The sequence below is a fragment of the Bombus affinis genome, chromosome 1 (genome assembly GCF_024516045.1).
Source record: "Bombus affinis isolate iyBomAffi1 chromosome 1, iyBomAffi1.2, whole genome shotgun sequence".
In the NCBI taxonomy this organism is placed as follows: Eukaryota; Metazoa; Arthropoda; class Insecta; order Hymenoptera; family Apidae; genus Bombus; species Bombus affinis.
This window is the reverse complement of record NC_066344.1, coordinates 10,922,814-10,938,461: the sequence shown is the minus strand read 5'-3', so window position 1 is coordinate 10,938,461 and position 15,648 is coordinate 10,922,814. Positions and strand designations below refer to the sequence as shown.

At 43.4% G+C, this 15,648-nt stretch overlaps 1 long non-coding RNA gene across 1 annotated transcript; it reads right to left on the bottom strand.

Annotated features, from left to right (window-relative positions):
• Positions 1–5,111: 5,111 nt before the first annotated feature.
• LOC126917274 (uncharacterized) lies at positions 5,112–6,669 on the bottom strand. Its single transcript, XR_007710897.1, has 2 exons — positions 5,975–6,669; positions 5,112–5,866 (listed from the first exon to the last, which is right to left on the bottom strand). It is a non-coding gene; the product is annotated as an uncharacterized LOC126917274 (long non-coding RNA).
• Between the last annotated feature and the right edge of the window lie 8,979 nt (positions 6,670–15,648).

The window sequence follows — 15,648 nt, the reverse complement described above, 5'->3', positions numbered from 1 at the left end:
GCGTGCGTCACTTATCGCGATTACGCGCGCGAGCGCACGTGTGTCGCGTGAAACACGAAACGGAAATCCCCGTACGATCTACGCGTACACGCTGCTACTCCCACACTACTAAACCACATGCGATACATTCGTACGAACGCTTCCATATATTTATATATATATGCACGGCAGTGTTACTCATTTGTACGAACGTGTGTGTATTGGTAGGCGAGAACGCGCGAGCAACAACGAGGCATACGCGAGTAACACCGGCAACATAAAGTCTCCATTTAATATCTTTACGAGAGCCGACGAAAATGATGAGGTTTCCTGTTTTTTAATAATGTACCCGCGTGCACCTGAGCCTCGTAATTCTCGCCTTCGCGCGGCTCTCTTTCCTTCTGGAAAAGCTGGTTGCCTCCCACTTTTTACCTCTTATCCCATCGTCCTTCCCTTACCAGTCACATTCGCCTCGTCTCTTTCACAGTTGCGGTGTCCGCGCCTTTTGCTCGTTCTTTTATTCCTCGACGATCGTTTCCTTTCGTCACTCGGCCCTCTCCGACGCCAGTCTTTTTCCGTACTTCCCTCAAAGCCGTTACTTACATACATGCATCCTCCTCTTCTCGCGCCTGCAGGTGTTATTGTATCATTCGTTCTTCTCCTCGTCCCACCTAACTCTTCACGCTTCTCTTTTGGTTTCAACGAGGCCGCGATTACCGTTCGTATTCCACCGACCGTTTCTTTCTCTCCCCTGCGAGTTCAACTTCTTCTTCCGCTGCGCTCGTAGATTTTCTTCCTCGTGCATCTCCTTTTGCGTTCCAACAGGCGTCCCTCACGCCTCTACCTCCTTCCATCCCCCTCGTTCTCCTCCTCTTCCTCTATCCATCCCTCCATCCACCTATCCGGACTGTGTCTTTTTTCAAAGTGAGCCACCTACCGAGGCAGTCGCATTTTCTGCCTGACTTTGCAAATCCTTCGGTAAGCAAGAATCGCGCGTCTGAATTCCCGAGGATCGTCTTCTTTATCCCCTCTCCGGCAACCTCGTTCTTCGTGCCGTTCCTTCCGTATCTATTTCCTGCCCCGTTCCACTCTCATAGTTTTCTTTTTGCCGCGGCCCTCTTTATCCATCGTCGACGTGTTTCTCTTTTCGACGTTGATCTCACTCCGCGAGTTTTTAAATCGCGACCTCCGAGTCGAGGGCCAACCAGTCGGCGGTTAGTTAGGGCTGATTTCCCCTTCGCGAGATTCCCCTATCGTTCGCTGGATCCTGAGGTAGAAAAACAATTTCGTGGTGAAAGGGAAATTGGCGTTTCCATTATTAACGCGAGAACCTTTTCGGTACTGAGATTTCATTCGTAAAAATTTTCTAGGGAAAGTCCAAATGAATGCTATTATCATAAATTATTCCTGTGCATATTAGTACGTTTCTTAGCTTTCGTTTCCAATAAATTGTGGGATAGAATCGTACTATTGCCTCTTGTAACAATTATAATAATTACATAACTCAATATCATCTTACAAAAACTTCATTCTCGAATTAATTTTGGCCACTTACAAAGATTTGAGAACGTCGACTTTTATGATATTTGTTGCATCCTTAATTTTTGACGAGACTTGGGAAACCTATCATCCACTTTTAACAGATTTTCATTTTTCAATCATTTCGTACCAAGGTATTCCACTTTAGCCGTCCAATAATACCGAAACCGAAAGCTCTGACAAAAATCGATTTCTTATATCCCTCTTGTGCGGTGTTCCAATAGAAAAAAAAGTCAGCTTTCCTCGTAGTTTAACCACGTATCTGTATTAATTTCGCAAAGTATCAAAGGAATTCCGTGAAACTCTGTTCGAGGTGGTGCGGGAGGAGCTTTGAAAATTCCACGACGATGGCCGGTGTAAAACGTCCGCTGGAACGCGGCTGGTTTCCTCTGATGTCCGATATTACAGGCGGTTTCGGCCGTGTATCCACCGCGTGATAGTAAAAGTGACAAAGGGATTCCCGGATAAATACAAATGAAGCGTTTTAACGCGACACTCTCGTAAGTGGTTGGTCGCCGGAAGTTGCTCGAATAAAAAGAGGAACGCCAGTGTTGCCGACGGATTCAACCGCGAATATACTTGTCGTGACTCGTGTCGTTATTCCGCGCCCTCAACGAGCCGGCGATGCTGAATTAAATGTGAAGTGTGTCCTAATGAAATTCGTCGTTTCGCACGCCTATTTCCGGCAGAAAATTAACGAGTACGGCCATTCGCGCGATTTGTCTCGTGTCGTTCGCTGGCCCTGGCAACTTGCGAATTTTCCGTGTTTTCTGAAAAGCTTTCATCGAATGCGTTTACGAGATCTTCTGGTGCTCGTTTACGAAACGAAATTATTCGAAACTTTGTTTAATTATCGAGGAAAACGAAATTATCGAGGATTGTGAGAATCGGTTTGAAGAAAAGGAAATGAAAAAATTCCCGGTCTGTATCAATTAATAGAGATTTAAAATCATTATTCATATTGACATACTGTATCAGAGAATGTTGAGAAAAAAGAACTGCAAAAAAATGAAAGAATTACTACGTATTATATAATTTTTACGATATTATTATTAAATAAAAATATACCAAAAGAATTTTGGTACATTGGGATCTCCCAACCTGGTAGAATTAAAATTCCAAATTTCGCAGCGTCGAAATTCTTTTCTACTAACCAAGTATAAACACAATATATTTCATCAAACGTAGTATCGTAGCACGAAAAAACACGAAAAAACAGAAACAAGAATGGGAAAAGTGCGACGCGTTTAGCAAACAAGAGGAAACGAAATTTTATGTCGCATTATCGCCGCAGATAATTCACCACACCCATTCAACACACACTCTAAACACACACGCCGAACACACCCGCTCGCTCGTCACTCGAACGTATGTAAACGTGTGTATGCTGTTACAGAAAACGTGAACACGGACGTCGGTGAATTTTTCAGGTAATTTTGCAAAAAAACACAGAAAATCAATATACGAACGATTCGATGTATATTGACAGTCGCCGATGATTAACAGTCAAACGAAACAAATTACTTTCTCAATTTATACCGTATGACGATAACACTTGTTCATACGATATGGTATCGGAATATTCCCATGAAATTTTTATCGGGCGATATATGAAATATAAAAAAAAGGGTAGAAAACCTTCTATACTGAATATCCAAATGCAATGCGCGCGTCTCTGAAAATTTAATTCGCCCAAAAAAGGATGTTATCGAATATATCCTCGAGCGACCAATTAATTTTAATTCTGCAAAAACACAAATTAAATTCTCGCTTGTATAGCGCATTCATGTGAAATTTCTTCTGCAAACGTACTTTGTGTAGGCGCGAACGCGATCGATCGTATGTAGCAGCGTTCGATTAATTAGATTCAACGATCCGGCATCTTCGACGGCATTAATGATTCTCAGAAACGCCTTTCTCCTTTCCAAAGACGGTGGCCAATATGAATGCGAGCACACACGTGCTGCCGAATTTTTTTTGCGCAAATCTGTCACGGACCGGATGAGATTTATCAACGCTGTTGCAAAGTTCGCGCATCACTGGCATCGTCGAAGAGAGGGAAGGCGCGAGGATAAGTGGGTTCCAGGGAGTTTTTTGGCAACGTGGGTATTTTAATTGGGCAAGCCTGTCGGAAGAGATTTCCCAAGGCGTGGTTTCGCCGCAAGCGTTCGTCGCGTGATTTACGGACGTGCGGTCATGGCGGGAAGACGCGTGGAAAAAACGTGTTGTCCGGAGCCACCCGGAAGTTGGATCGCCCTTAAATGGCGGGGCGTGGCCGGGAATTCCTGAACGGTACGCCGATACGGCAGACCGCGGTGACCGCGCGATAAAAATGGAGCAGCGGGACTATCTCAACCTTGCATGCAACGTAACGAAAAAAGTGGAGGAAGAGGAAGGCGGAGGGAAAAATGGAGGGAGAAACGTGGGGATTTTTTTTCAACTCCCGGCGGACACGTGCAGAATTTAAATCACCCGGCGCGCACGATTCGTTTTATTAGCGACGAGGTATCGCGCGGATTTTGCGCCGCGTTGCCCTCGTAATTTTGAAAGAAGTCACGCAAATTCGGCGTTGCTGTGCGGCCACGATAACGACTGCGCACTCGTTCTCGGATTAGCCAGTCCTTGGAACGGCCTGAAAAGAACATCTGTTAATTTTGAGATTTGTATTAAACCTTTAAAAATTTGAAATTTTATCTCGTTGTACATTGATTCTTTAGAATATTAATATCGATGCAGGACAAAGGAATTCGTAAACTCTCATCGCATTAAATATTCAAGATCAGTATCCTCTGAAAATTCCAGCATCACGAATCCCTATATTGCTTTGTATGCACGTGATTCTACGATTCAAACAAAAATTCCAATCACATAACAGCGTGGATCGTTTATACGAGCCACGGCGCAGGAACTCCGCCGATGAGAACTACCTTCATCCCCTAATCACGCTAATATCCGTTTCACGGGCATCCCGGAAAATCCATAAGCCGAAAAGTCGGCCGTCAACGTTCGACCGGATGATTCATTCGTTGAAATCGCTTCTCATAGCGATTAATGGTCCGGGACCACCGCAGCGAGCGACGGATTAAAAGCGGTCCAAACGTTGAAATTTTCACGGCCAATATTCGTTGTTACACACGTATATACACACGTACGGTCGTATGCAGACGCACGCACACCGGTGGAAACGAACAAGGAACAGGCATGCAGGACCGGCATGCAGGATCGTCCTTCTCGAAGCGAGCAAGCTTTCCGAGGGCGAGAGAGGTTCCACGCACAATAGCATTGTGCTGGCTCTGGTATAATGGCGACGGTATTATAAATGAAACGTCTGCAACTAATTTGGGACAAGGCGTAGCTATGGGATCTCTTTGGAGGACCGCCGACTGCCATTTACACTACGCATTACTCTATTCCTCGAGATTCTTAGTTTTAGTTGAGAAAATATAGCGACTATAAAAAGTATTGACACATAACTTACTTTTATATCGATTCAACATAAAATTAATATCATATCAGTAGCATATCATCCAAGTTATATAAAATTTCTAAACAAATATTTGATAATCAAGTGCTGATAAAATTGTACGAGGACAGAAGAAAAGTTTAATATCATTTATTTTTCTTATTCAATTGCGAGATTACACATCACAGTAGTCGAAATAACGTTCTTTGACTACAGTCCCAACTGCTGCATTCGGCGGAAGACAATTACAAATGAACCACTTTGCCCGTAATCGTTTTCCTTTTTTGCTAAAAAGTTTTCACTCGCTAGAAACTCATTGTCCGTTAAAAAAATCCAAATCCAGCTATTTGTTCCTCGTTATCCTATTTCTTCTTCTGGTGCGAGCTCGTTTAACTCGGCTTATTTCTTTTTGGCCGGTGCGATTCCAAAAACGTTGGTAACCAGAAACTATCGTATGGTCACGAATGAAAAAGGAGCCAGCGGTACCGGTAAAATAACAGGCATGACAAACGTTCGTAGAATAGATTTCCCACCCTACCAGTCTATGTACCCGCCCCGGCTTACCAGACTGGACTTCCGCCACTCTCGCTGGATCGCCGGGAAATAGGGCCTGGCAGAGTACCAGAGACCAAAGTCCTGCGATATCAGCTTCTCGTTTCGCCTTCCTTTTTCTATTTTCTTTGAGGATGTCCCATGAAGAAGAGCCTCATCCCCTATTGTACCGATGATATCGTCGATATTCGTTCTTGGATTGAAAATCAGCTCGTTCGACGAGCGTTACGCGCTCGTTTCTTTATCGTTTCGAGGAGATGCTCGATCGTTTCGCTGTGCTCGAGAATATTTTAACCGTCAACCGACGGAGTTGCGAATATTCCGCGTATCTGACTGTTTAACGATAAGAATATATACCATTTAGATAGCGTGACGTCTCGATCGCGTCTTATATTTCTTAGAGATTGTAATTGCGAACATTTAGAATATTTTCTATCGTACCTTCCGTTGGCGTTACGTATACTCTCCCTTGTAATTTCTCTGTATTTTTCACGCTCAAATATCATTATTTTGTACACTGCACGTTTATCAAGAGAAGAACATTTCTTCCTGATGAAAAGTTATCCGTTTTCGCCTATTCACGTCATCCATGCCATTGGATCAGATACTTTCACGTATATATGTAATTTTTTTCACGCACAAACGCGTCTCTATCCGTTTTCCTTGGGGCAATCGAGGGGATCATCATCCGCGTAATCGAGTAAATCGCCAGAACGATGAAGAGACATGGAAGGAAGGAATTTCTTTTGAGAATTCCCTCCAGCCGTCAGGCCACGTGGCTGTCTAGCGATTCTAGAACCGACCGACCAATGGTTCACCTATTTTTCGTCGGACAAACATCGAACGCCCACCGACCGACCCAAGACCACGTTCACAGCATGTTTGCGCCGGTGGTTTTCATAGAAACCGGAAAGCCATTCGAGGCGATGAGCTATACTTGCCTTCCTGTCAACGACTAACGAGACCCGCCCTCTTCTTGCTTCTGTGTTCGCGCCGCTTTTCACCCTGCCAGGCGTCCCGCCGCGCTTTAGTCAAACACTACCGGACACTTGCGCCGGTCGTTCTTTCTGCCCAAGGAAAACTTGATTTACTGCTCAGGAAGTACTCACATTCCCATATTGTAACACACCTGCAGAATATTCGTGTGTCTATATATACATGCATATTGATAGAGTCGGAGATAAAAATCAATGGCAAGTATTATACTTATCATAATAAGGTATGAACGAAAAAGGTATTAGGAATTAAGAATTAATGAAGTCCAGTCAAACTAGTACTAGTGTTACGTATTCAACTTTTATTTCTCGCACATCCTTGTAGTACATAATACTAATTAACAAATAATTAAAATTAATATTTCCATTTCTTTAGAAACGAGCCGTATTTAACAAAACTTCATTGATATCTCCTATTTCTACTACGTGTCCACTTACTTTTGTGCCCGACTGTGTACAGCTTCTCTGACGCCTATTATAAGGTACAGCCATTTTAAACCTGAGAATCTCTAACTATAGAAACGTCGAAAGTCAGCCCGCTGTTCAGCCTATTGTCGCGTAACCTCAAGTGGAGTGTCCCAGTGACAAGTTCATCGAAGAAGACTGAAATGAAATCAGGTCGTCGTCGAGTGGAAAGCGTTTCACCGTTCAAAGGGAGGTCAGATCCCGCTCGTTGATTGTTTTTAATTAAAGACGCAAATATAATTGGACAACGAAGTAGGCTTTCTGTCTCAAAGGAAGAAAGGTCTAATCACGGGGGCGTAGACAATGGGCCGGAACAATGAAGCCACTCTTTTCAAGGCTCGTTATTAGCCCCGCGACCGTGTTTATGGCAGATTCGTTTCACCGTGAAAAAATCAGCCGCGACCCCGAATAGCTAGACGAGCCAGCAGCAGTCCGCCCCGGTAATTAACCATCGTCGGTTCGTTTCCACGGTCGAGTAGAGCAGCGCAGCATCCGGGGTTTTGCGCTTTCCTTCGAACTCGCGAGCGATATAATGGCGCGTCGTGGGCGGGCCGACAGGTACTTCTGGGAAATCGAAACGTGTCTGGCCGTTATTAATCTCGCATCGACCGACGTGAAATATGATTTCGGCGGAGCACCCCTCCTGCCACCCACCACTGGCAAACCTTCTTGCTATTCTTTCGCGGCGTCGGCAAATGTTTCTTGAAATGCGAGGAATAACATTTTTTCGATGGAATATGTAACAGGTTGTCTTACGAGGAACCGATGGAAAGTAATATCCGGCATTATTGCACTCTAGTGGCTCAGAAAAAGGGAAATACTGAGCCAGGTCGTTGGGTTTTAGTGCACCCAGAAGCGACTCCTTTTGACTTTACTGACGAGACGGGAACGTTACCGACCACATGTATCTTGTTCCGCTACAAATATCTGAGAAATAGTTTATAAAAATTTTTGCAAATATCGACAAGCTTCTTCAGACTTCGCGCTGAATAATTCATGTGCAGGGATGCTCTTGAAAGCATCGTTTTTGCGGAAGAGAAATTGCGCAATTTTAAACATTTTTTCATATCACTAGTGGATATAATACAGTGACTAACGACAGTGTCTAAATATAGAAATATTTCGTGAATGTATTACGTGTGTTATACACATCTTTTTAGAAGCACAACTCTTATTGGTGCTTCAATGGGATAATGGGCAAAATTTGAAAAACATTTTTTAACGCGTATAAAATATACAAGGCATTTACGCAAAAGGATTTAACCCGGCTTAAACGTATAATTACTAGTAAAATATAGAAGCTTATTAATATAATGGATAATTAATTGTTCGAATATTTCCGTACATCTCAGCATGTACGTAATGATGAATATGTTGTAACTTCTATAATATATATCGTTGGATTTATTTCAGACGTTATTATTATAATCCTGATAGTCGTATCTCTTTTGTACATTGCGGTACGTTGTTATCAAACCATACAATAAAGGGAAATAAATGTTAACCGTGTCTGCCTGCAAACCTAAATCCCGCAATGAACGGTTACGTAGCAAAAAGTATAACAAGCACCGGATACGTTTCAATACGAAACTTCAACCTCTCACTCCGCCTCTAATATCCACCTCTTCTCATCCAACGATACTTCACACGTATATATCACGTACACGTTTAAACGAAATTTTTCCACGCAGATTTCCATGTATCACTTTGCGAGGTACACGCGGCGAGCGTTCGGCCGTGCGTGATTCTCATTAATAACAGGATTACGCGGTTTTTAGAAGCTTCTGTTACTAGGTGAGACGCGCTGGTGCGAAACTGTCGGCCGTGCGCGAGTTAAGCTTCGCGACGGGGCATCGCGCGTGAATTATCACCGTGGACGTTGGTCCTTGCATCGCAGGATTTTCGAATCCCGCGCTCTTCGCCGACATTCGCCTCTCTTCTCTCCAACTTCGCTGTACAGGCATTTTTCTCCGAGTCTCCGTTGGGGGCACACCCGTTGCATTAAGTCCGACGTTGCATCGCATAAACAAAAGGGAAGAATCCAGGGACGTCGCCGTTCCCTGTTTTTGTGAACACGATGCGTCCTGAGTGCGTGTTCGACGCACAAATAAACGAACGTAAGCACGTAAGGAGCCACGTGCGTCTGTATGCGCGGGTGCGCGTACCAGGCGGAGTAAAACGACGGTGGAGCTTTCCCAAGTGGCATGCGGGATCCGTCAGGGGTATTCAAATATACAGAGTGGTATTATTTACGAGCGCTGGATACACGGGGTGCCTTGGATTCCTCTGTAAAAAACAACACGTGTCTCGCTACCCCTCGCCCGACGGCCTACGATGAAACCGTGGCTTCAGTCTCGATCTGCCCCTTGCGAGATTTGAATTTAGAAATGATATTGCGTAGCCCCGAGAAGCTGAATCGTTCGAGACAATTAGATATGGATTTCGAACGTATACTTTGTTGAATTGGTTCAGGATGCTGAATTCGTTCTTTCGGAGGCTTTAACTTGTGGCTTAACTTGGTACCGTTTAAACCTGTTAAGGGATCAAGCGATGGTATAACACGTAGAAGGTGCGTAAACGTAATATTTTTGGTGAAGGATAAAAGTAACTAACATATTGTTTTTTTTTTTTTAAGACAAATACATACCTTAGAATAATAGATACTTTACTAAAGCTTCTTATATAGATGGCAAATGAAAAAGATATTATCGTGATTTAAAAAAGAGTGGTTTAGGATGGTGTTATACATATTTAAATACAGTGGCGAAACAGTGACGAAAGATATATTAAAAATTCTTTGAAGTGCTCTTTCATAACCGCAGTGTTGAAAATAAAATTCGATAATCAACTTTGGTCCTTGATAGGTTAAATTTGATCGTAATTGATATAAAATTTGTATCGAGTGTATTTTCATTATCGTGAAACTAGTGATGGATATAATTGGAAAAATCAAGTACGATTTGGAAATATCGAAAATTCGGTGATATCTGTAGCGGAATATGAAAAAGAAAATATGGAAATATATTGGATGTAAAATAAAGGAAACTGTTCGAAATTCATCGTGTTTTATTTCTACAAAATAAACTAACGTTCATCGGCGTTTGTTCGCAGTCTAAATAAAGCTAGCCAGCCAGTAGCAACTGCAACGCGAAATACCGACGTCAGGTGATTTGTTTCGATCGCGATGCTGGCAAAGCCGGTGTTTTTTCACGTCATTCAAACAGCAAGCGCCCGTTCAACGAGCCGCAAGCTCGCCATTTAATTTCGTGACTGACATCAGTTTACCCGACCACTGGTAAAATCATCGTCGGCTGTCGAAGGGTCTAACTACCATGGCGCAACGTATGCCGGTACTTCTGCCTGAAAACTCACATAAATATTCGACTATTTGTTTGGTCGCTGCTAAGGAGAGAACACAGCACACGTCCAGACGCCGGAACTCGTCCTGCTCCAACGAAGTTTACCGACCCGCCACGATTCTTCGAGGAAAGATGAATTAGGGTCATCCTTTAAGTATCGCGATGAACATAGAAACGTATATACCAAACGGTTCCCAGAAAAATTCCGGTTAAGGGGAAACATTTTTTACCATTTAGCATGGAGCCACATTCGAGACTATATTATAATTTATTTTCGTTGTTTTTTCATGCGATGCCTTCAATTAATATTAATGATTATTAACTTTTATTCAAGATTGAACTCTAAATAATAGACAATTTGCAGGAACTGATATTCCAAAGATCATCTTTTTTTTTTTTGAAATTAATACCACCTTTTGACTCGCATAGATTAAGAAATTTAATATTCGAAGTAAGATTTTTCGTCTCTTAAATCTTTACAATCATTTTACTTAATAAACGAGTATCAAGCAATCTCATTTATACGGCACATTTTAATCAAACCCAAGAAAATATCGTCCTACTCAAACCATTCACCACGGTGTCATTCTTTCAATGTTGAATATCTCACGCCAGGACCCAGTACGACGCTTGTAACGGTGCTAATCGAATCGACGTTAATTTCACGCAGCACGTAGAACGATCGTTCTCCACTCGAGCTCGTTCAATGCCAGGCAATAATTAAACGTGCACCATAAGTCACGAGATTAAACGACGAACCGTCATCCACTCTTCTACGTCGTCCTATTGGGTGGCACCCTAGCCGCCCCCAAAGGAGAAACTTAGGGTGTGTCCATATACCCTTCACCTTGGGTGAATCGAAACGAGGCGGCGAACGAGCGGTTTAAGTGTCGGCCGAATCTCCATCCGTTCCCCGTCAGCACGGAGAAATTTCAATAAGCCAATTCGGATAATGGATTGGCACGCACGTGCGTGTGCGCGCGTGTCCGTGCGCCTCTGTACGGCCGCGTCGAAAATGCAACGTATTGTCTGAATCCCTGATTCGTTTCATTCCAGGGGATGGTGTGAAAGAGAGAGAAAGAGGGAGGGAGAGGAAGAGAGAGAGAGAGAGAGAGAGAGAGAGAGAGATGGGTTTCAGTCCAGACCGACCGTTTCCCGCCGCGAAACTCCAAGTGGACCGCTGTTTCTGACGTGGGTGCAACCGAGGTTCGTAAATACTTCTCGACATTCGTTACGCGTCCTGTTTATTGGTTCCGGCAAATTGTTCCTGAACGCGGCTCGGAAATTCGAGATGCCCACGCGAAGAGTAGGAGCACCACGAAACAACGATACAAGGGAATGTGTAAGAGAAAGAGAGAGAGAGAGAGAGAGAGAGAGAGAGAGAGAGAGAGAGACGGGGTGAAAGGGTGGTAACGGTGTCGGAGTGTATCGATGCGGTGTGCCCACCGGTCGACTGCGATCGACGCGATGATGGGTTGTCGTGATTTCGGCCGGGGTTCACGAAAATTATGGCCAGCTGAATACGGGTTACGAAGCGGTTAGCAAGTGTATGCTTGAAACGAAGATAGAGGGAGAAGAAGAGAGGGAAATAGGGACGAGCAGAGGATACGTTATACAAATCAAGGTGAACCGGTGGCGTTAGAATACACCTGGAGGAGAGAGTACGAAGGTATTTCAGCCCGAGGGTGGCTGTTATTATTTGGCCATCGTGCACCAGGGTAACCTCGTTTCTTCAGCGATTCGTGTGAGTCACGATCAGCCGGAGGATCTCACGTAAATTATTAAACCGGCGTGGCTTTTATGTAGATTTACCGACGACCCAGGAGTGTTCGTTCTCAAGTTAGCTGAGAAAGAGTCGAAGTTAACATGGTTGGTGAGTGAAAATGGTAGAAATAAATCTTTAGTTGGACAGAGTGGGCATTATCGGACGTGTAGAAGTTCGTCTCGGTCATGAGGGAAAGAATATGCCTGGTATTACGTTGTACCGTGGTGGTTCAAGCAAGAAGTATTCGATATTGTTCGATGTGAACACGATAGTTAGCCTTCACTTGACATCGGATGCTTTAAACGCGTTTATACTCGAAATTTCATCGTCACGGTGTCCGCGTCCGGCTCGCAAATAATTCGTAGTTTGCATACAGAGTGGTCGTTCGTATTTTTTCGCGGGACCGAATGCTCGCGGCCGATGGGTGGGGGTTATTTATGTAAATGGCGAAAGTATTTAATGAATAATGTAAATAACGTTACCGCGCAGCTCGCGGCAGGGCCATGTTTTTCAAAATTCTTCGTACGTTCACGCTCGTTCGCGTCCGGCCCGAATTTTGTATAATTAAAACGCGACCCATCGATCTTCCGTATCTTTTGAATTTCATTGGTCGGTGAGCTCGATCGACGTGCAGGAAAACGTGCACGGACAAAGATGCAGATAAAATCGAAAAGGGGCAAACTTAAAGGGGCAAAGAGGGAAAGAGGAGACGTAATTTAAGCTGTTGAGCTCGCCTTGAGCCAACCTCCATTTGCATGCGAGATGAAACGAAACTCAGCGAGGGGACGCCGTGCAGAGCATTTAACAGGTAATGCCGAGATTTAACCGTAAACAGGCTCTTTGTCGCGTGGCGAATTGTCCGCTAGGAGCGACGCGTCGCGTTCGTTTCACAAGCCACGTGAAAACTTCATGAAAAATTCCTTCGAGTGGACTCTTCGGCGATCGAGACGCGTTCGTAAGGCGTGCAATTTATTCGAATCCCCGACCACGAAGCACCCACGCGGGAACGGATTTCCGTTTTCCAATAAAATCTCCGTCCGTATGCCGGCTTTATGCGAGTGCCGCGAGAATCAACCGACCTCCGTTCCCTTTTCCCTTCTCCGCCGATCATACCCCTCTGTGGCCGTGCAAACAGCCATCAAACTCCCGTGGAAAACATCGCAGAGGCGAGCGTAATGGCTTCCTATCGGCCACGCGCTCCAAGCTTGCGTACAACCGCGATAAATAGGCGAGTTTATTTTGCACCTGGTTAAGCCGATGCATCTCGCGGTCTCTCGCGCTCCCATGCTATTTTCTTAACGTGTTTGTCGTGTCGGTTTTAAATATACAAACAGGATCGATACACGCGGCGTACAGGTACGCAGATAAACGTCGCAGTGTATAACGTTAAATATAAGAGAAACTATGGTGTCCATTAATAGCCAGTCTCTCCTCGGAACGGTTTCTTTTTCATCGTGACGCTGTACACGATGTTGCAGAAGGTGTCTCTCGCGGAGATGAGAAACCATTGGCTGAATAGGAGCCGTGCATATTCCTACGGATTTCTTGGTCGCCGCGTTATTTACTACCGGTACGTGACCCGTAGCTATGGTACTCCAAAAGACGCTCCAAAGTGGCCGACAAAAAGGATCCGAACTTCTTACCACGAGGATTTAAAGACGTTGTAAAACACCGGGATAAGTTGTTGGGTCGGATGGAATATGGCTGGAAAGAGAAGCCAGACCTTCTGACCGAGTTTTTCCCCTTTCTTCTTGAAACCGAAGTCGAAAGAACTGGCCCCTTTGAAGGATTCACGAAGGACACTAGCGTTTCCAGTTGACACAGTGACCTGCTGTGGCTCGTTCTTTTTACTCGCTCGATTGTAAACGTCCTTCCACGGTAGCCCAGATTTACTACGACCATAAATTATCAGATGCAGCGCCGTAACGTCTTTAACGAGAAAACGTCTCAATAGGGATATATTTTTTTCCGAATGGAACAAATCTAATCAGAGAGGCCAATTCTACCGATGAAAAACTCAGGAAGATTTTAATAACAAGAAAGAAGTTCGACCTTCTATACCTCTAAGGGAAAGTTTCTGGTAACAAACAACCATCGTTCATTTCCGATCCCATTGACACACTGACCTTGTCAACATTTGCACCGGGTATTGTCCCTGATGGCGATAACCGATGCCTCTTTGTTACGAAGATTTACAGCTGTTATAAAGAGTTAAAAACAGTTCCCGCGGCTAAGTTCAGCTGACAGGGGTTTATACATGTCACATATTCACAGACCATGCCATACTTGTTATATTGTCGCTAGAGAACAAACAAGAGTAGCGACGAAATGCGCGATCTCAACTCGTCGAGAACTTTCTCGCGGCCACCTTCTCCGATGAAACTTTTCACCAACGCCAGCCATTTCTTATTCTATGTCGCTCCAACAACACAGTGTATGGTGTATAGGTATCCGAGTGCTCGGCGAATGGACTTCGACGACGTTTCTTCTTTCATAAATAAGAATGAGCTTAGGCTCCTTCCGGGCCAGCGTATTTGTCGTTGCCTGGCGAAGCGACAAACGGAAACAGCGAACCAAGGAACATCGAAAACGAGAGTCTGGCTGCATAAGAATTGCCAAAGTCAACAACGTCGAGTTATTTAGATTTTAAATTCTTTTAACCCCTTATCGCAGAAATTTTTCACCGAATTGCTGATAACAACGAAAATGGCTGTGATATTTCTTTTATAAGATATGCAGGATATTTTCGAATCGATGCTGCTATCTGAAAGAGAGTAAATCTACATGAAAAAGTAAAACGAAAATGTAGAGTGATATCTTTTCGTATGAAAATCTTTTTCCGAGCAAATCAATGTTAAAAATTCATCCAGTATGCATACATTTATACATATATGATTTCACTCGTATATATGTACTCGATACACCTTCAATATTCGATTTAGTCGAAAAAAATATCACTCTATATTTTAGACTTATTTTCTTTTATGTAGATTCACTCGTTTTTTTAATTGTACCTTCAATTTGAAAAAGTCTGTCGAATCTAATATGAAGTTCCTCGCATAACTGATATCGTTATATTCGGAATATATGTTCACGAATTGATCAATCGACTTGCGTTTTTTTGGGAAGTAAAAGGAATAGTTTACTATTTTTTTATCTGAAGTTGTAATGAAAACTTAAGCGACATGTTGTATAAATTTATACACATTTACTTACATACATTCTGAAAATTTCATCGAAATAAGTTATTGTTCCGACCAGTTTTTCACATCTTCCGACCTAAAATCGAAAGATTTTTACGTCTTCCAATGCCTGATGTTTCTTTTCCCACCAATAGATCTCAATATAATTTTCAACCATATGTTTAACATAAATCTTCAAATTGTGTCGTTTAAATTTTTATCACATGCTCTAGATAAAAAGGTTGCAAAGAAAAAACTTTACTTTCTTTTATCGTGATTCTGATGAATTGCAATTTTTTTCCAAACTTTTGTTACATATCCTCTACTAAACCAATCCTCTAAATTTCTA